Genomic DNA, 22,673 nt, shown 5'->3' with positions numbered 1-22,673 from the left:
GTTCACTGCAACTATAGCTAGAATTTGCTTTTTAAAACACTGTAATGTGGTCGTCTATACAGATTGAGTCCAAAACCTACCCCGCCAATGACAGGTGAATGGAGAAAAATTACAATTCAAAAATATTCCTGACTAATCATGAAATTACCATATTCTTGAATCCATAAAGTAATTTCTGTGGATTCCTTTACTTCACAAAAGTTACAAAAAGACAACAACAACAATAATTGGGCGAAAAAATTCGGAATAATTATTTATTCACCCTCTTGTCATATCAAATCTGTATGATTTCTTTTTTTTTTTTTATGTTAAAGCTTCTCCTTTCAAAACAATGAAAGTGAATGCTTATTTTTACACCCAGGCAGGAAAATTGTTATGTTATCATAAAAGTTATGATGTTTTTCAAATATGCTCAAAAAATTATATAATTGTGTATATTCATGGTTTAAAAGTGAAGAAGTGGTAAGATTTTTTTAATGTTTAGTATGCATCAAGGCTGCATTTCTTTGATCATAAACATAGTTAAAACAGTAATATTGTGAAATATTATTTCAATTTAAAATAAGTTTTCTATTTTTTCTGATGTAAAGCTGTATTTTCAGCATCATTACTCCAGTCTTCAGTGTCACATGATCCTTCAGAAATCATTCTAATATGATGATTTGCTGCAAAAAAAAAAAAATATATATATATTTTTGTCAATGTTGAAAACTTTTATTTTTGTTTTTTGGAAACCGTGATACTTTTTTTCAGGATTCTATGATGAATCGAAAGTTCAAAACAAAACCATTTATTTGAAATGGAAATATTTTGTAACATTATAAATGTCTTTACAGTCACTTTTGATCAATTTAAATGCATCCTTGCAGAATAAAAGTATTAATAATTTTAAAAGAAAATTTGTACTGACCCCAAATTTTTTAACAGTAATGTATAATATAAATATAATTTAGGACATAAAACCCACATATGTTCCTCATTTTTGATGGTTTAATACAAAGGGATATCCCACAAATGTGTCACTATATGGAATTCTGGAAGGAGGAAAAACCGAAACAACAATTGACAATCAAAACTTGTAATGTTTGCAACCTCAAATAGTACAAGCTACCAGCCAACAGGCGAGTAAATAAAACAGCGGTTTCACCAACGTTTCCGAGTGCCTACAGCTATAACTATCGCTGCATGTGAATAGGTTTGCGCTAGCATATCTAAACAGCCCCACAGCTAAAAATGAAGTTGAGATGTTGACATGCAGGGAATTCTCAGAGGGCCGGTCATTTAAAAAACTGTTTCACGCAACTCAAAGTTTGCCATCATCCTTCATCAAAAACAAATTATTAACCTTTAGAAACTAGCGCGGCTGGCAGACATTCCCGAGTTCACTCCAGGCTGCAATATCTGCCAAAACTCGGCTGAAAATACACACAGGGACCATTTTCTTAACAGCTGGGAGTTCAATTAGCAGCTGATAAGCGAGCAGGGGTTGGACCCTCCAGTTTCCGATTCCTCATGAAAAGAGGAGCAGAGCGGGCCGACTCGGCACCGCAGGCCAGAATAGAAGAGTAATGTTCCTCCGTGCACAGCTGCTAACTGACAACAAAGGACTTGTCATCATGATTAATGGCTTGAGGAAGCCTCTCTTTGTTACCAGGGCAGCACTGTACTATGTTAAGGGCTATTAACGTGGGGAAAAGATGGGGAAATATATAAAAAGGGAGGGGAAATTTATATATAAAAATCAGTACAGTGCGTGATTAAAGAGTAAAAGTGTCTGAAAGGGGGGAATCCGTGATGTAGTTTGCTGCAATTGTAGCACACTGGCAATGTGGGGTGTATGACAAAAACCTATTTGTTGAAATCACTGCATATTGGTATTTGGGGTGATAAATACTTAAGGCTGGAGATCTGTCATCTCTGGATTTAGGAGTTCCAGACGTTCTTTCTTCTCTCCTTCATTCCACCAGCTCTAAATGAAAAGAATTATTTATGGAGGCCATGGTATGTTGCACTGTCAGGTAAGTAAGAGTGAAACAAGCAACTTTTCACATTGATTTTTATGTCAGCTGAAAACAGAAAGGTTTTGGCTCTGATGTTGCCATGGTAACTAGAGGAAAAATGCTTTCAGATTCACCTTCAATGATTGAGATCCTCCTGCCACAAAAGTTGGGCATGTCTTTTGGTGGCAAAGAAAGCTGATTTGTGCTCCAACAGCGTGCAGATCACACTGGATTCGGAGCATGCAGACCCCACAATAAATTAATTATTTCAGACCCCACAATGAATAAGGGGAACATAATGGCCACATACACTACAGCTAAATTCAGTTGTCAATCAACCTTTTAGTGCATAATCCCGTTCTGTACATACACAGTTCAGTAATTTACGGGAGTGACAACCACATTCTACGAACAGAATTAACGCCTGAAAAATGCAGGTAGTGACAATGAAATTTACATAAATTCTAAGCAGTGTGTTCAGAACCGAACTACACTACCAGTTGTTAAAGGGATAGTACACCCAAAAATGTAATCACCCTGATGTCGTTCCAAACCCGTAAGACTTTCGTTCATCTTGAAAGACAAAAGCTTTGAGTCCCTCCACTGACAGCTACGCAACTACCACTTTGACACTTCAAAAAGTTCATAAAGAGACCGTAAAACTAATCCATGAATTGAGCGGTTTAGTCAAAGTTTTCTGGAGAGACTCGATTGATTTATATGATGAATAGAACAAAAGAGACGGATTAAAACACCAGGTGTAAACGGGTATGTGTCTGCCTCATCTGATCTGATCCGATCGCATCTTAATACCAGGTGTAAGTAAACAAGGCCTAAGAGTCTATACTTCAGTGAACTCCTGAGCAACATTTGAGCAATAACATTTCCTACTTTTCCTCACAACTTCTGACATACGTCATGCTCTCTCTTGAGAGCTGCGCTTTTCAATCTTGTCAGGACTAAGCTTTAATTCCACTTTCCTTACGCAAATAACTAAAGGGATTTTTTGGCCTTAAGTAAATCTCGTCACATCCAGTCAGCTAAAACACTGGCGTAATCAGTCAAATTCAGATGGCTTGTTTTTAACATCACGAAATATCTGACATATATGTCTTTCTCACAGCTTATCTTCATTGCGTATTCAGTCCGGCACGCGTCTGGCTTGCCATTTCCCTACAGCGCTCTGGCAGTCGTGGTCTGAAGGAGCGTCGACCCTGCCCTCGGAGCAGACAGCTTTCCCCTGACTGGGCCCACAAGGGACATCACTGCTGCGGTGTTTTAAGTGAGAGGAAAATGAGAACCTTAGACACAGTGTCACACGGCCCATGAACTATGGAATAGCCTCTGCACCGATAAGACAACCCTTTCCGACATGGGAATATTTGAGGAGTCTTTCATATGACAGGTCTAGTGGAACACGGCCTTGAAGGGTCAAATGGAAAGATTTCACGCATGTTTATGCTGGACAGGTTGGAGCGCCATGCTAGGGGAACTCCGGTTATATTTTTGTTCTTCAAATCAAAGTGTTTGACAGCATGCAAGTTCAAACTTTACCATGCACACTGGTCCAAAACAATTATTTGGATCAGAAACATTGTTTGCGCATCGGCTGCTCCTCCTCGGTGGCACACGCGTGTCAGGATGGAGCTGAGCTGTCAGGGTTATTCTGAGAAACGTGGCTTGCGTCAGCTGGCACAGCTGAGACAGATGCGAGACTCATCCGTGTGATATCCATCTCCAGCGCCCAAAGCGCCATCCTCCAAATCTCTCACGAAAGCCTTTGAAGCAAGTCTTTGATGTCTCATCATTCTCTAATTACTTGCATTGTCATGGTTATCACTCATTAGACTCATCTGGGGTTGTTGAAGTGTTGAGTCTTTAATGGATACTGCAGTTATGTGGCTTATTGGTTAAATTTTGGGGCCTGTAACATAAAAGTTGTAGGATCGAATCTCAGAAGGAAAATTTCAGGCAGTGTTCACCCAGAATGCATTTTTCCATTTCACTGTGCTACTTTTTCATTGTTTTTCAATGTAAACGCACTAGACGGATGTATTTAACAATTGCACTTGCATCTTTTGCAGCATCTCGCGCACTACACAACATTTTAAAAAAGCAGCGCTCAAGTTCAACTTTTAAAAAACACGTCACTAGACCTTGCACTTTTTTTAACAGCAAAAACACGTTCTCTATATACTGGCCCTTAATCTCTTCGATGAATCTTTTTTTCATTCCATCAACCATGAAGATAATACTCAAAATATACATAATAGTGATACTTTAACCATTTTCATTAATACTGTACTGTTGACAAAAATTAGATGAGTAAAACTTTTTATAGATGTTTATGATGTATTGGAGTAAAGCATGACTGTCCCTGTACCCATATCTTATAAATTATAAGTAATATAATAAAAAAAACATGTCCAATTATAACAAAACCAATGCTAACCACGTATTTAAAATGTACAAAAAAAACCAAAAACTACATTTTTAGAGACTGTTTAGGATGTTGCATTATGTATTGTGTGTTTGCACTGCAAATCGTGCCATAAAAGTAGCCCATGTGACCCATGCACTCTTTTCCTTGTCTTCTGAAGTTATACAATATGTTTGCAATAGGAAACGACTGAAATTGTAGTTCAAATTCACTAAAAACGTTTTGAAATAATGATCAAGTTTACTCGTACTCAAGCTTACAGCTCAGCTTCGAGAAACAAGCACGAATGATGTGTGAACTATTCCTTTAAGTCTGCTAAACGAATAATAATACAACCTTTAACTGGTTACAGCACGAACACCTGTAACATTCAGGAGCTAAACTAATTTGAGAGTTATATTCAAGAAGGAAGGTAGCCAACAAACATCTTTGCTAAATGTATTTTGTTGGAGAGGCAGACAAAACTGTTGATCTGAGACGGCGCCAAGTTCTCATTAATGCCATTATGTACGTAAACAGAGAAAGACAGAATAATGCTCAAGGTCTTGTGGGCAGGGATGGCGATAGCCAACATCATTTGGCAGATGGGGCGAGGTGATCTCACCAGCTGTTGCTGGCCCTCAAGCTGGTGTGGAGACGAAACATTACATTATGGTCTGTTGGGGAGAATATAGCTAAGATGCAGCACTCAGGTTGAGTAATTGTGGAGTACCAGGTGTGAAAGTTGAGAAAGCTTCAATATCATCATCTCGTGATTTCTAATGCAGCGTGAGATGATTATGCAGGTCGTATTATTATTTGAGGTTAAAAAGCATAATTGACCTGAATTTCAGTTCTCTATCTTCAGGTTAAAATTGCAATTTGTGCTGTATGTGTGGAAATAAGGAATGAGGATCACTTTTGAATATGCTTCCCCACTCGGGTCGCGCAGGAAAACAATTACACCGGAATCGTCGTTTTCATTGTTTGCAGAGCGTTTAGCGCCAAAACCCTAAAGGAAAGACCAAGGCATGTTATGAATTCCCTGCCAAACGTTCTGCCATAATTAAAGCTGTCGAGTTGCAATTATTAGGACCTTTCTTCCCACGCTGCAAAAACAAAAAGATAAAGAAAAACCCCGGACAGCTATAATCAGAACTTTTCTCAAATGTTGAAATTGCAAGTGGGAGAAAGGGGCCTAGTCGAGCACAGCCGACAAATGAAAGCTTTGCCCAGCTCTGAGAATGGGTGTTCCTAATCTTTCACAACAACGACCAGCTCTGACGATCTCTCTCTCCGTTTTAGAGCAGCTTATCTCTTTTCCCAGCACTAATGCAGAAGATAGGAGTCCGCCGGCTTCGACAACTGTAAGAGAAGGAACACAAAACCTCAGAGAGTGTATAAACATGCCGTGCATGGACTAGAAATTTTAATAAGTGATGTATATTTTTGGAACACACAGCAAATATATGCCCAACTGTGTTTTTATGTTTGAGACGCAAGAGGTAAAAAATCCAACAACAACCCCAATAAACCAAAGTAGGCCAATGTGAAATCAAAATGAACCCGGTTTACAGTCTTAAAGCTGCACTATGTAATATTGACAGCTAGCGGTTGAACTGGGTCTGCACTCTGTGGTTCAAATTCAAAATTGGAGAGTTCATTCCCCGCACCCTCCTCCTCAGACTCGACACGGGTTGCCAGATTGAGGACACGCAACAAATAGCGACAAGGCTTACAGTATAAGTTGATCTGCTATTGTATAGATTTGCAATGATTTTATTGCGGAGGCCTTTTAGATCAGGTAGAATTTGCGATCTCTGTCCCAGTTCATTTGCTGGATTCCATTCCAACTGGCAACCCGGGTGTCAAAACATTATTGGATAAATTGTCAGTGGGCGGGATCACAGAGACCAAAACAAAAACAGACATTCCGTCACGGAATAACATTTCAAAGTAGAATTACTGGGTGTATTGTCTTTCAGAGAAACAAGTATATGAACTTAGCATGTTTCCTACATCTCTGCAAGCATATTATAGTATTTTTATGCTTTAGTAGTCAATTATTTTTACATGGAGATCCTTTAATATGTGTTCCTGTTCTTATTGTGCACAATTCAGCTGTGTATGTTATTCCAAAGTGAAAAATGCTTAACAAATTTTACCAACTTGTAAAACCAAGTCCTTGTATTTTTGTACAAAATATTTTAAATACAAAACCATCTCCAAACCAAGTGACATTCTGGCATTTACAAACTACTGACTAAAGACACGTAGTGAAAAATTAGCGCTGAAAAGGCATGGACAAGGTTATTTTTGCGGCTGACCTTATTGCATATGCATTTGTAGGAGTTCTTCTTTCCATACGCAAAATTTATGGGAGGAGAGTATTTGAATGAAACCATGGAATGTGATTCACTAAGGTTTGTGCTAGTCAATTAGTCAATTTACTGGTATTTGCACCATTATTTACCGCCCAAAAAAAGTAGACGCTAATTAAACCAGACGCTAATTTGCGCTCTTATAGATTGCATTGGTCATTATGGAAATTATACGGCTGCGTCTGTGTACATTAATTTGCTCGTCGTCAGTAGATCACGCGCAGAACTTTCCACTCCCATCGGTGCTTTTATGGGATTGCGCTCCCATGCTAATTTTCCCTGTTTAGTAAATCTGGCCCTTTATATAACAGGAGAAACATAATACCTATACCATTAAAATCATGTTTAGTTCATTCTGAAAAAAGCTCAAGCATTCTTTGCAGATGCTACGTTTTGACATCTAATGAAATTTCTTGCGTATATTACTAAGCATCCAAATGTGTCCAAATACCCGTTGGGGCCATTGGGCATCAGATTACGGAAGTGACATGGTTTATGTTGACTCTAAAAAAAACTATTGTTCATCCTTCGCCTTGTTGGCCTCAATCCGTTGCACAACTTGTGTCCTGTGTATAAAGCTGCTTGAAAACTCACCATGATAGTGTCTGGGGTGCAGGCAGCAACACATCTCGTGGATAGTGTTGGTTTCTCGGTCCATGCGTTCTTATCCCCAGTGCCAGATCATTGACAAGACCTGACACCCAGCTGATCACGGTGCCAGTCAGTGACACACCAATGCTGCGAGTGCCACGGATCTTTATTCTAGACGGGGGTCGTCCATTTGAGTGTTAAGACTGTCAAAAGCACAGCACGACAATTACAGACCACTGCTTTTCTCAACGCCTGTATCAACTAGACTCTGACGTGCTCAGAAAGAGGTTTCTAATGATGGAAATGCGGTTCTGCTGCGGGACGTAGAACGAAATGACAGGGGATATTCACAGCGTGGAATCCTTTGGAGTCGTGTTGAACGATTCCCGTGGAGCTGAGATTGGAGATGGATTGCCGTAAATGAGCACAGGAGGTCTCTGGAAGTTAAGACAAACACAGATTCACCATATTCATGCATGCAAATGTTCTGCACATGAAATAACTATTCATAGGAAACCCCCAGCGCTGCAGGAATATTCAGCAGTATCAACATTTCTATATGTATATCTCTGAATAGTTTTTCCTTCTTTTCATGTGTCCATAAATGGAATTAATTGTTAAAGTGATAGTTCACTCAAAAATTCTAGAATTATGTCATGATTTAGTCACCTCATGTCAATCCAAACTTGAATTAAATTTATTATAATAAATTATAATAAAAAAGCAGCATCAATCAACATGTTTATATGTATCCCTGAATATTTCCAATATTTCTGTTGAAAAATATATATCTAAATAAATTTATAAATAAAAGTCTGTGTGTGAATATATATACACACACAAACATTTAAATATATAGATATAGATTACTGAATAAAAATTAATTATTAAATATAAATTATAATATACAAATAATAAATGACTAATATTAAAATTATATACTAATATATTTTGAGATAATTTTTAGAAGTGAATTCATGCCTCACAGCACTATAATGTACCATATAAAAACAAAATTATATTTTACTAATTTGTAAAGATTACATTTAATAGTGTTGATTATTAGTGTTAATAAATTAATTATTTTTAAAAAAAAAAAATAATCGTTGTCTATTTTAAAGATCAACTTTATGGAAGCATTAGATGATGGCAAAAGTAATCTAAATGTAAAAATATATGAAATGAGCAAGCACAATTTAAATACCCAATTTGGCTGATATACATCTTATATTGATCACAAAACAAGCCCTCACATATCAGTGAATGACCAATACTAATATCTCATGCATCTCTAGTTTAAATATTGCTCGGAAGACATGATCACTACAAACTGTAAATCAATAGAACATTTTCATTGGCGAGTGAACTGTTTCTTTAACACATCGATATACCTGCTAATGATTCAGCCTGTTTCTGCAGGAATGCGTGAGCGTCTATGATGTCTTACAAAACTAGAAGCACGCAGCAGTCATCCGAAGTGCATACACTCTCACTTTCAAAGTGATTCCAGCACAGTTCATTAGTTCAGATTACATAACTATGCTAATGAGTAAATGGTTTTACCGCTGTAATTACACTACAGGGATTTGCGAGATAAAAAAGAATTATATAAAACCCAGAGCACGAAAGTTTAACATCTGCTCGATGAAATAATTAACCCACAAGCTCTGTTTCACTGTCGATGTGTCGTCTGAACCTTGGGGGAAAGGTTCTGTGTCAAACTCAGAGGATTCAAAGCCACATTTTGTAATACTGGCTCCTTTTTGTAATCTTGTTTGTATTGTCTTTTCGTAGCCAGAAGCCAAAAGTTTGTCGAAGAGGAGAACTGAGGCGATGTGTTAAAGCAGACGACATTCAATTTGCAGGGAAACTGTGTTCCTTGGTCCATGTCCTTTGTTATCTCGGGGGCAATGTTTTTTCCACTTCATGAATTAAAAGGCAAGTCTTTAAATCAAATCTGTTCTTCCACAGCATATTGAGAATCAGAGGAACCGACCCTCAGGCGGGAAAATAAGTCTGAGTATAGCATGCCTGCTAACATATGCAACGTTCAGCTTACACACAACTGACAAGATCCAACACGCGACATGGGCTCGGCAGCGCACATTAAACACCTCAATGAAGATTGGACACCGGCAAGACTGATTACCTCCGGTTCGGTTTTGACAGGGGCAGCGTAAAGTTTCCAAATCCATGCATTAGTGCTTTAACGCTACCTCTCTGTACGGACCTGCTAAGCTTAGCCGTGTAAGACAGCACATCTTTCCTGTCCCGGGTTGACACACACTACTTTATTTTCTCTGGTTTTAGCTCATTTAGAAGTAACCCAAGAGCTATGAAAGTAATTATAAGCAATGATGAAGTCATCCTAGTCCATAAATTCTCAGAGAGATTCCGTATGAATTAATTGGTTTGTACAGCATTGATACTGCAGTACTCTCGGGAGCCAGCATGCACAAAGCAAAGCGTTCACTGTTGCCCTCTTATTATAAAGCCTATAAGCAGTTGCTTAATTTTAGATGCTGTATCAGTAATGAATCGGGTTCACATTTCGGTCATTTGGCACCTGACGGACTGCTGGATTTGTTTCAGAATAATAATTTGCAGGAAAAGATTAGAAAAAAAAATGGGGGGAAATGGCAGTAGGGAAAATATCAAGTCAAACATCATTAGCGATTTTCATCGAAGAGGTTTGATTTTTATATTCCAGCATTTTTTTCTTATGCCGTGACAAAATTGCTTGATGAAAAGAACTTCATATTCCTTTAGAACCTGGAAAAATGTTACGTGTATTGATTAATCATTCACAACAAACCTGGAATGTGTGCTACAAAATGTAAATAGGGTCTAGAATGTTGACAGCAAAAGAGGCATGCGAGGCAGTTGTTGTGTAATCTCTTTTTATAATGATCCAAAATTGCTCTCTGCCTTTGCTTGATCTTTTATCTTTTATTATTTATCAAAACCCACTTAGATGGACCACAAATTAAATGCACAGACCTTAAATGATTTAAGTTGACCAAGATCAAATACACGCCATGGAAGAACTGACATGGAGTTCAACCACACTGTTTACCCCTTTAATAAACAAAGACGGTGCACTAGGATGTGTTCACATTTGTAGTTTGGTTCGTTTTTAGTCCTGGCCCGCTTAGCGTTCACATTGGCATTTTTAACACCGAAACTAAAGGCATAGGGATATGTTTACAACCTGATTGGTCGGCTTTTATTATGTATATTTTGGGACCGAATTTACTGAACATCCAAAACAATGCTGTGTTTGGGCTAAATGCGCTCGTTGTATGTGCGTAACCTACATATGATGATATTCTGACCAGCTGAGAACTCGTGAAGAGCTTATAAAATGTGTAAAAGAGTCAAAACAGCAGCAGGAATCCCTCCGTCACACACACAAAGGAAGATCTGCTGCGAGGAGACGTGGTTCTGATGCCTGTACTGAACTGTGATGGGCAATAATCGTGACTATGATGTGAAACAACAAGTATGCTTGAGCATTCTGTCCTTTTTAGGGTCTCGTCTCGTGACATCATGTCCCGTTTTTGGTTCGTTTACATGTCTTTGGTCCGTGTTGAGTTCATATTTCATTCGAATCGCACCAGAGTTCGCTTGGATGCGGACAGAGACTCATCTTTTCAGCGGTCGGTTTATTGCACACCAGGATTCAGATATCTGCGTTCACACTTACTAAAATGAGCCTCGCTAACAGAGCAATCGCACCAGGGTTCGTTTTAAGCCAACCAAACATGCCAAGAGTGAGCACCCCCTAATATTAGGCTACTTATGAATGGGAGAAACTGCAATGCACAATATAGAGGTTCCGCCTTCTAAAAAAAAGAGCCAATTGATAAAGTTGTGCTGCCAAAGCAGCTGTAGAAATAGTCAGTGTTTTGAGACGTGCTTATGACTGCACATGCAAATTGGCTGAAAAGTGCACTTTTGTCATTATTTGAGCGTTTAGGAAGAAAATTTATGAGACAGTTTTAGTCAGTGTTGATTTACTGTAAAATATGAAATTTAAAAGCTTGGTGAAAAGATTTGAAGAATTTGATGTGTCCCCCATTTAAAGAGATAGAAGCTGCACTTGCATGACGGAAACGGTTGCCCGAAAGCCGTTTCAAAGGGACTTTGGCTATACATTCACACTTTCAGTTTTCGGGATTGACAATAAAGGTGTACAGTAAGTCTTGAAATGTTGTGTTCACACAACTTACAGTAGCTTCTTGATTACAGTCTGTTTGAACGTGCAACAGAAGCCAAGCCTGTATTCTCTCCAGCAACCATAGCGACAATTACCAAAGTAATATCAAAGATGGCGACATCAAAAAGTCTTATCACTTTTGACACATCAAGAGTCCAATTGAGCATTTACCATGATCATTAATTATGAATCGTAATTAATTAATTCAACCAACCTCAAACTATACAGCATTCTTTTACCTGATTTTGAATCGGGTGATAATGAAAGTAAATATCTATTCAAATTAATATTTGGTTTCACTTACCAGAAGTTTCCTTCTAAACCTCACCAGCTCATCTGTATTCTCTTCTGGAACGACTTGTTTTGACAGCTTCACAGAACTACGTCCAACTCGCATAAGAAAAACAATAAACAACAGTAAATATCCACAGCAGTTATTATTCATATTAAAATGAGTATATTAATTAAATGATTGTAATGATGTACATAGGGAACCCCACTAAACCTCTGTATCACTGAGCAAAACACAAAACATAACAAAACTGATGTCTTAATGTTTTGTTAATTGACTGATTTAAAATAATTATTTTAAATAATAATTCATTTTAAAGAATCATTTGCAGATTTATTTGCATATCTGAGTACCAGGGACATGTTAGAAATATAAAATATAAACATATTAGTAGCTATTTAGCCGTTTGGATTCGATGCTCAAACTTTGCACTTACATAAGTCTGATTGTTAAAAAAAATAATAACAGACTTAACAATCCAGGCTATTTGAAGTGTCATCAAGATGCAAAAATGGCTGAATACTTACTTATGTTTTGAATGGTGTTATTTTAGTATCATTCAATTATGATAGAATTATTGTTTTTATTAATTTTATACATCAAGTTCAACTAAGTAAAAAGGGGGAATGTTCCAACTAGCTGAAATTAAATAAGTTTACGTTTTTCCGCAATTTTTTTACATTTGTTTTAGTTTCGGTTAACTATAATAACCCTGGTTTTAAATATCACCTACATAAATGTAAGTGAATTTATCAACCAATTACAAGCAGGCACAAATGTGTGGCAGGTTCAAGTGTGTCTCCTATGAACAGCGGTGGACACAGACGCCTTTAACACAAGTCAAAAGGACCAGCTCTTTTTTTTCTCCCTTCTTCTCTGTGACTCACAGTTTCTTTTGCTGCGCTCTGCTCCCATCCATTTTTCAGGCCTGGCAGAGCTGGCGTGAGCCGGGCCTTGATGGACAGCCCGCAGCTCAGGACCCAACATTACCTGCTCTCTTTCTCCTGGAGCCTGGTGGAGGGAAGATAATTGACAGCAAGCCCTTTTTTTATTTTTTCCCTGCTTTCTTTCCCTTCACACTTCTCGCAGCCCGGAAAGACATCCTCTGGTGGAATAAAAGCGAGCCTATCGAAATCCCAGCAGAGACCGCTTGTTATCTACTAACAAGATATCTTAACTGTGGATTGAGTGGTGTGAGGAGGGGGAAACTCTACGGGGGGACAGGAAGCTCTCGAAACATTAAGATGTCTATGCGCTAAGTCTGGGCTCCAACTGTCTGCTATGGAGATGGAGTTATGCCCTAATGCAATACGTATGTGCCTGACAGATGGGTGAAAGGCAGCGAGTGAGATTGGAGCTTTTTATTTAGTCGCAGTTAGCTGTTTTTTCATGTGTGAACTGTAATTAAAAGTCATAGCGAATGTCATTCAGTCTCATTATTACTCTATAATTCAGCATATTGTTACAGCATTCAAGCAGTGCAATATAATATAATACAGAAATAAATTATTATACATACCGTGTGATGATAGAAATATGTCAGGCAGGAAAAAGGTCCATGTGGTCATCAGTGGACATTTGAGATCTACAAAGAAATGTGGGGAAAAAACATGTTAATGAGGTATAACGTGAAACTGAATGTAGTTGTATCAGTTCCAATTTGAATTTAGAGTTGTATCAAATTAATTTTAATGTTTAGCATTTTTTTTTATTCATGGGCTGCATAATGTAAAGTTGTTTTTTCATTTCTTCATTTTTTTATGGATTAATATGATTTTTGGATATCTATCAAGCTTACAATAAATAAATAACAAAGTAAAAAATACCTTTTATTTGTAAATGTACTAACTTAACCAATAGGCAAAGGCACACACACACAAACACACACACACACACACACACACACACACACACACACACACACACACACACACACACACACACACACACACACACACACACACACAATTAGTAAAGATATACACATATACACAAATATAATAATACATTATTACGTTAAACAGCTAAAAGTTAACTAAATACTATTTAATATATTAATACTAAATAAATAAATAATTGTATATATATTTAATATATGTATAAATACTTTTCAAAAATAAGAATATATTTTAATCTAAAGTGATAATATTATTTTTAATGTGTTGCATTTTTGCTTTTGAATTCAAGTGTTATATAATGTAAAGGTTTTCTTCTTTAATGAATTAATATAAATAATAAAATACAATTATTCAAATGAAAATGTACCATTCATGTGAAATTCACTAAATTGTCCAAAAATTTCTTAAATTATAAAAGTAATAAATTATCAAACATACATTATATATGAATTATTAACAACTGAACAAATATAAGAAACATATACAATTATTTATATACACATAATTGTTCTCAAAACCTAAATTCGGTTTATTTCTTCCTGTATGTGTCCTGGACTGGAATTTGAAGCATCGTGAAGACTGAGCAGAAAGTGTGGACTCACAAGCTCTCGTCTCGTCCAGATCAGCCAACTGTTTTTTAGCTTTACTAGTTTCTACTCTACGCTTTCTCTGATCTGATAAAGCTTTGACATATTAACCAGAGAAACCTTGAGGTTACGGTGGATGTGAAATCTATTTTTAAAGATGTGTGGGGAGAGATAGCTCCCTCTTAATTAAACCTGAGAGCACTCTTGTCCTGTTATTAACTGTGTTACGTATGAAACAGCTCTGTGAACCCAGAGAGGAGCAAAATTCACTAAACAGTTTGCGCCAATTGAGCACATTGCATTTTCAGTGCAAGACGGAACTGCTGATCAATGTGTATTTATATGTGTACATAGGTAGCCCTGATGGGCCCCCATGTTCTTCAAACTGAGGGCCATGTGTTTCACAATGGTACGATCTGCTTCTACTAAACCTGACATAAATATAATGTTGACATGATGATATGTAGCTACCGATGAGCTACAAAGCTACCAATGACAGTGATTAGCCTATTATTACTAATTTTAGATATAGCCTATAAATTTAAAATTAAACATGTTTCAAATTAGGCTATTATAATGCTGTGTTGTATGCAAACAGCATTGTTAGTGGACCACACCTAAAAGGGTTTCTATGTCAACTTTATAATTACACATCATACATTAATTAAACAATAACACACGGCACATCGCATGAGATCATTATGTAATACTTTCGAGTCTTTTAAAAATAGATTAATGCAGGTCGTCGTAGGCCTACTATTCACTGCAATAATATGAGCGCGAGCGGGACTTTTTTTTTAAATCCCCTTTTGTGGTCCATAAAAGAATGAAGGGCATATCCCATTAGAACAACACCAGGGTGAGTAAATGATGACTTAATTTTCAGTTTATAGTGAACTATCCCTTTAAAGTTCCGCGCAATCCAGCGAGACGATGACGAAAATGCACAAAGCTTTCTCGAATAATTACGGTCTGGAGCCCTGTGTGTTATCGGCAAAGTTAGTTAGTTGAAGTTATTTTATATTTGTAGGTTCTACTTCATGCCTAGTTTTGAAGGGGAAATTTGAGCAAAATTTAGTTTTGTGTCATTTTCGCTTCCGTAATCATGTTATGTGAACCTTAACCGACAAGCTGTTTACCAATCGAGCTTGCTAGCTATTCTTGAGCCCAGCCTGAATACAGTAGTGACGGTTTCTTTTTATAGTTCACTCCTTCCCAGGCCTTCCTCGACCCCACACATTTTTCTTGCACTTGTTCAAACAAGGTGTAGCACAAATAGCCGTGCTGAGAGAATGTAGGAAAATCCCAGCGGGATCCAGCGTGTCCCAGCGGAGCCGCAGGAGCTGTGGAAGACGAACATGCGCGTGCTCCACGGAAGATGCACGTCGTCATCATTATATCAGAGTCAGCACCTAATCATGAGCAAGACATGAAAAATATCTGCCGTTCTTCTTTTGTGGAACAAGAGCCATCTGAAACAGAACATTAACATAAAGTTAAGCATAACAAAAGAAACTCAAAGCAGAAGTCTAACTAACAGCACTGCATCATAATCATTCAATGGAGACAACTGTGACATTCACTTTTTACTTGTTATATTATTATCTTTGCCTGTATTTAACATCCCTGCACTTATTGAAAATTATCCATAATTTACTCACCCTCAAGCCATCCTACGTGTATATGACTTTCTTCTTTCAGTCAAACACAATCAGTTATTTTTTTAAATATCCTGGCTCTTCCAAGCTTTATAATGGGAGTGAATGTTACCTTAGATTTTGAAGCCCAAAAGCACTTTCATCCATCATAAAAGTAATCCATAAGGGGGTTAATAAAGGCCTTCTGAAGTGAAGTGTTTGTTAGAAAAACATCTATATTAATAACTTTATAAACTATAATCACTGGCTTATACGGTAACAGCCATATGCAGTAATTTGGGATAATTTTCCATAAGTGGGATAATTTAAATTTTTGGGTGAACTAACCTTTTAACGGTGGTAAAATCACTGTAACACAGTATATCTTTCTATTGCTTTTAAGAAGCCCATTTGTGCCTCAGAGAATATGAAAGTTTTAGATCATACAAACTAATGTTCAATAAATAATTAAAATTATTAAAATTAATTGCATCGATAAAATTCTTCCACCAAGGTTGTTGATTCAGATTTTGGATTTTAGTGCAGAACTACTATACATAATCAGTACTTGATATCAAACCTCATAAGAGACTCTTGAACACATAATCTCTGAGAGAAGAGTTGTTCTTTTGGATTTGAATTATTAACACTGACTCTCTCTCTCTCTCTCTCTCTGATAATCAGCTATAAATAAGTCACAAAACGAGACTGCCATCCCCCAATGTAATCAGAACACATAATGGAAATATGTGTCTGAGATGATGCATTGTTAAATAGGCACTAATTCTGCACACACACAATAGACTGTACAAGGACAGATAAAAGGATTAAGGCTAGTTGTGGGTAAACAGGAAGAAAGCGATTGCTGCCGCCACTGTTGAGGACAGATCCCACATGACTATGTTCAATGCCTGCATGTGAGTGAGCGAAAGAAAGACATCTGTTGGAAAGAAAAGTCACAAATGACATCTCTTTACTATATCTTAATTAGTTCTCCTAAACAGTACTGAGATTGAGTGCAATTTTAGTATCTTGCTTCTCAAAATAAACCCTCTTCAAAGTCTCCAGAGTTTCCTCAATCATATCTCACGGAGTTTGCAATCAAACATCAGAGATCTCATCAGTGATGGGGAGTCGATTCCTTCAAATCTGAATAGCCTTAGAGACGGGGTCGCCCAATCGACTCTCGATGGCGAATCTGTTGATGTGTCTGAAATTGACACGCGTTCACTGACTTTCTAATAGTGCATGGCAGTTGAGTGCACTATATATCAGCAAGGAGGGAATGAAATTAAGTGAGGAATCCGAAAATTGAACTAAAATGCATCAGAGAGCTGTCGCAGAATCAACTTACTTTTACAGAAACAACTGATTTTTATTCTACACGTTGAAATGAATAATAGTCAAAGTGACTTAGTTTGTAATTATTCATACCTCTGTTTCAGCATTGTAGTTTAATTTATGTTATATTTATGTACTATAATAAATATAAATGTGGTTTTTCAATGTTAACCTATTTGTTCATAATCATTAAACAACCCTAAATCATTAAAAACTCACATCAAGAATAAACACAATAAGTCTTCATTGTGTATTTAATTTTATAGGCATTTTACTTATCTCCCCTGCTCAAGCAGCTTTTTAAGACAATGATCATGAGCGTTTAGTGCTTGAGATCCTTTCTTGTTTACTCAGTTCTGGCATAATATTCAATCATGGCTGTTTCTTGTTACTTTTACTACAGCTAGGTAACATCGCTGATTTCAAGGTAATGTCATCACTAAATCGGACTAATTTAGACAGTGTGTTGTTTTATTAAGGGGAATTTAAGATTTGTGCTTCGAGTCGGAAAAAACATTGATCAAGTGTGTAATAACGACTGCAGTCTTATTCCTGACCCTGTTTTCATATAAAGTAAATGGATTCGGGAGTCGGAGTCGACTGAAAAACCTGAAATCGAACACCCCTAGATCTAAAGTTTACTAGTCCACTCGTTGTGTTTATCATCATACTCTTGCAAACTATTCAACCTCAAACTCTCGGGAAAGATGACACTGAAGTCATGCAACCATTTTTTCTGCAATAATCCAATGCCAATGGAAAAATCCTGTTGGGTTTTTGTCAAGGGAACTATGATGCACACTTATGGGTTGGCTATAGAAATACGTCATCAGTGCAGCGCTCTTAGGTTAGATTAGCTGCTATCCGCATTCATTTTTCATAGCTCTATACTCTTATACTTTTTGTCAAAAATTTTGTAATTTGCATGTACAAAAATTGGTGTAGAAACAATTTTAACTCAGAAATTGCATGTTTAACAAACAATTATAAGGAAATAGCAAGTAACACATTCAATTGAAATTTTTTTATTTTATTTTCTTAGTCAACATAAAATGGTATTAACAAACTATTTTATGCCCGCAATGTGCTGTGTTTCCAAGTGAAACAGGATATTTAACAAAAAAATGAAGGTGTGATATTAAAGCGGATGACGTGGGTGACATGAGCTTAAAAGGAAAGTCGTTTTAGAAGAGGGAAAACATATATACAGTATATTTCTCGTAAAATAAAAGTAAAATGTGCACCAATGAATCGTGCACAAAAAGAAAGTAAATTGGGTCAAGTCTTAAAGAGTAACAAATTTGCAAGGAAATGAGAGCGCAAGGAAATGTCACGCCTTTTTAAAGCCATAAAGTCATTGCATGTACATGTATGAGGATAGTTGTCCTCAAAAGTAGTTCAGTGCACAAGGCTGTTGAAATGAGTCTGTCTAGGAGAACTAGAGCAAGAACAGTGTGTGTGTGCGTGTGTACAAGCGAGTGGCGTGAGACACACAGACTCACTTGCTCTTAGCCGGGGCTTCCGTGACTTGCCCAGAAACCCCCTGCTGCGATGGAGACCGCGTGCTCCATTCAACAACATTAAAAAAGGATGAGCACCATGCTCGAATGGGGACCAGGGCACATTGATGGATAACTGCATTTTAAGTGCTGCACGCGCATTCACTCAAGTGCCCCTTTAGATCTATGTTACAACAGAGGCAAACTTATCTACTCGTTCAACAATCAAAATAATAGTAAACGTACTCACCCTCCCCAGTTTGATGTTGTCAGCTTAACTGGATGTTGGACTAAAACCAGAATGAATGAATTTAAACTATAAGAAAAACCATTTAAAGGAATGTATATATAACATAATACATAATAATATGTTTGTTCAGCAGGGACACATTAAATTGATCAAAACAGTTTGCACAAACATGCTTTTTTGAACAGAAAATCAGCATATAAGAATGATTTCTGAAGGATCAAAGTGGCATAGTGATCATAGTGACACTAAAGAATGGAGAAATGGCTGCTAAAAAAATAAGCTTTATCATCACAGAAATAATTAAACACATTAAAAAAATAATAATTATATATATATATATATATATATATATATATATATATATATTATATATATATATATATTTTTCTTTATTATTATTTTCTTTTCTATGATGGAAGCTTGTTCCCACCAGGAAATAAAAAAAGGTAATTGCAACATTATATCTCACAATTCACAAGACTTTTTTTATCCTCAGAATTGTAAGATATAAACTCAAAATAGCAAGAAAAAATTCCAAATTGTGAGATACTCCCCCGCAATTACCTTTTTACCACATTTTTAACTGATGTGAATATATAAGAATTAAGGCAAAAACTCATGATTACATATTAGTGTAAGTGAACAGAACGGCTCCTAACATTTCACTGGCACTGTGAATTCAGTTACTATCAACACTGCAACACTACTGTCTTGCATCGTTTTCACTATGAGTGCATTACTGTACACTGAATTTGTGCTTGTTTATGCAAACTGATGTAGGAGTTGAAATTATTTCCTGTGGTTTACTAAACCTAGAGCAATCCTTTAATTTAAACTTCAGGGAATCTTTGCATTGTGCCAAAGTGGCTCATATTTAGCATATGAGCTGATCTTCCTTTAATTATGACCCATCATTTCCATACAATCCCCCTGCACCCACGCCCCCACCTGCACCTTTCCCAATAAAAAGTCAGCAGTGTGATACTGACGTTTGGCATTTTAGCAGTGTTTACTCTTTTCTTCCTGCAAGTTCATTATCTCCATCAGTTCACATCCTGTGCAATTCTCACAGTTATTTACAGACTCTTCCAGAATCTCTTACCAGCATCTGACTGTCACGAGTGTGTTTATGAATCTAATAACCACGCTTTCTTTGGGTTGTTACCACATTTATATATAGCTCAGGTGTTGGTAAGATTTATGACAGAAAGTCTTGCCATTTTATCACTGATTCAACCAAATGATTCACACTGTCTTACAGCTAACAGAACAGTTAAATCAAAAAAGAAAATTCTGTCATCGTTTACTCACCCTCATGTCATTTCAAACCTGCATGGACTTTGAAAACTATTTAAATAATAAGCTTTTGGCTTTCGGGCTTCAAAAAGAACATGAAACCATTGAATTATCAATAAAATAGTCCATATGACTCATGCAATATATAAATATATACCCAAAAGGTATTTGGAGGCTTAAGATATAATTAAAAATGCATAATGCATTTTTTCCATTATATAACAAAATATGGCGTTTTGAAGAAATACAGCACGAGCTTCAATCAAAACATTTCACAAAAAAGTTTGTTTGAAAATGAAGCAATACATATATTGTTCAACATAAAGACAAAAATTTTGAAACTTTCTGATTGTCAAACTTTGTGGAACATGTTCATATAACAGTTCAAAAGTTTGGGTTGGTAAAAAAAATATATATATCTTATGCTCATCTTATCTTATGCTAAAAAATACAGTAAATACTGTGAAATATTATTACAATTTAAAATAATTGAATTCTATTTGAATATATTTTCAAATGTAATTTATTCCCATGATGCAGAGCTGAATTTTCAGCATCATTACTCCGGTCTTCTGTGTCACATGATCCTTCAGAAATCATTCTAATATGCTGATTTGCTGCTCAAGAAACATTTCGGATTATTATCCATGTTGAAAACAGTTGTGCAGCTTAATATTTTTGAGGAAAGTGTGCTATACTTTTAAAGTTACAAAAGTTACAAACAAACAAACACACACACACACAATTATATTAGCACATTTCCTTTAAATGTCATTTCTGCATTCATGGCATTTAAGGCAGCATTCAGCAGCAGGGACACGCACGGTTTCTACACTACTGCACTCAGAGGGAAGGAAACAGCTTTTCGTGTGAGCCACCTTCCTTTCAGCACAAAATCTAAGTGATATGCAACACAGGAGTCTCGCACGTCAGTCTACTAGTACCCGTACCCTTGAGATGAATGTAGCTTGCATCATTCCCCAGCATCTCCAAGCAATGTTCAAACTGTGATAGTTTTATTCTCATATATTTATATTTATATTTTTATTTTTTTTATTCTTATAATTTGTAGTATTATGTTTCATGTTTCATGTTGTATTTGTATTTGTATAGTCCACTGGAAGCCTCAGTACCAAAACAAATTCCTTGTGTGTGCAAGCACACTTGACAATAAAGCTCTTTCTGATTCTGATTCTGATTCTGATAAATGACTTATCAGGCACCTCAGAATCTCAGAATGAGTTAAAGCTGCAGTCTGTAGTAATAGTGAGATTTAGATCCTATAGTGTTATTTTTTTTTAACTGAGCCCCTCTAAAATGAAAATCCTAGAATCGCCCCTGCTCGGCACGGCACAGCGCTGATGAATACAATGTTTTGAGGAGAATGTGCGGCTGTCAGTCGCCAGTGTGGATACTGTCATTCAGAATCACAGATTCTACTTTTTGGAAGTATGACCAACATTAGAATTTCCCCGGAAAATGTCATTCACTTTTGTTCTGACCAACTAAGGGAAAAAAAAGTATTGCAGTCAATCACGCTGATCAAATCTAACGATCACTTATCATATCACGTCAAACCGTGCAAATTATACTTTGTTCTCAAATTGTTAATGTTAACACCATCAGCATTGCGTGACTACATTTAATGCCCTTCCAATATTTATCCTTGTTTTCGCATGGGCCCGGTTGCAGTCTTTGTTCTTCTGTAGGAAGTCCGAAGTCAAGTCAAGTCAAGTCAAGTCAAATATATTTATATAGCGCTTTTCACAATACAGATTGTATCAAAGCTGCTTCACAGTATCAATCAAAACAACTTAATGTTTGTTTATTACTGGAAAAAAGACATCCAAGTTTGGTAGAGCTGATCAATGGTATGATTGGTTAATTAATTTGAGTATCCCCTCAAAAAGAGAAGTCTTTTGCATTTTACAACGGGTGAATCTCCAGTTTTCACTGGTGAATGTCGTTTGAACCTTTCTGGATCGGCCATCAAATTGATAAGTTTAATTATATCTCACAGTTTAAGTACTTTGAGAAAAGGCTATAAATCTCCACCTCCAACATCCTCACACGCAATATAGCCGACTAGCCGACACTCCTTCTTCACAGAAGTGACGTAATGACGCAAAGACATGCTCAGATTTTCCGCAGAAATCCACCAGTACCACTGGAATTAAAAACATTATTACAAGCTTACCGTTTTTAATCGGGCTAAGGCAAGCAGATTGTTTTGAACACTGGCTGGTTATGTACTTGATCAAAA

General features: G+C 36.7%; 2 long non-coding RNA genes across 2 annotated transcripts; both read right to left on the bottom strand.

Moving 5' to 3' along the window:
• Positions 1-963: 963 nt before the first annotated feature.
• On the bottom strand, positions 964-13,559 carry LOC143712135 (uncharacterized). Its single transcript, XR_013195009.1, has 5 exons — positions 13,422-13,559; positions 12,790-12,913; positions 11,915-12,000; positions 7,395-7,828; positions 964-1,034 (listed from the first exon to the last, which is right to left on the bottom strand). It is a non-coding gene; the product is annotated as an uncharacterized LOC143712135 (long non-coding RNA).
• A 1,241-nt stretch (positions 13,560-14,800) lies between these two features.
• On the bottom strand, positions 14,801-21,387 carry LOC143712134 (uncharacterized). Its single transcript, XR_013195008.1, has 3 exons — positions 21,361-21,387; positions 19,115-19,154; positions 14,801-15,859 (listed from the first exon to the last, which is right to left on the bottom strand). It is a non-coding gene; the product is annotated as an uncharacterized LOC143712134 (long non-coding RNA).
• Positions 21,388-22,673: the final 1,286 nt, after the last annotated feature.

Source organism: Siphateles boraxobius, unplaced genomic scaffold, assembly GCF_051911475.1.
Source record: "Siphateles boraxobius isolate OS27281-9 unplaced genomic scaffold, OSU_SipBor_1 5, whole genome shotgun sequence".
Classification (NCBI taxonomy): domain Eukaryota; kingdom Metazoa; phylum Chordata; class Actinopteri; order Cypriniformes; family Leuciscidae; genus Siphateles; species Siphateles boraxobius.
Note: the sequence above shows the minus strand (reverse complement) of the source record. Positions and strands in the feature narration are given on the sequence as shown.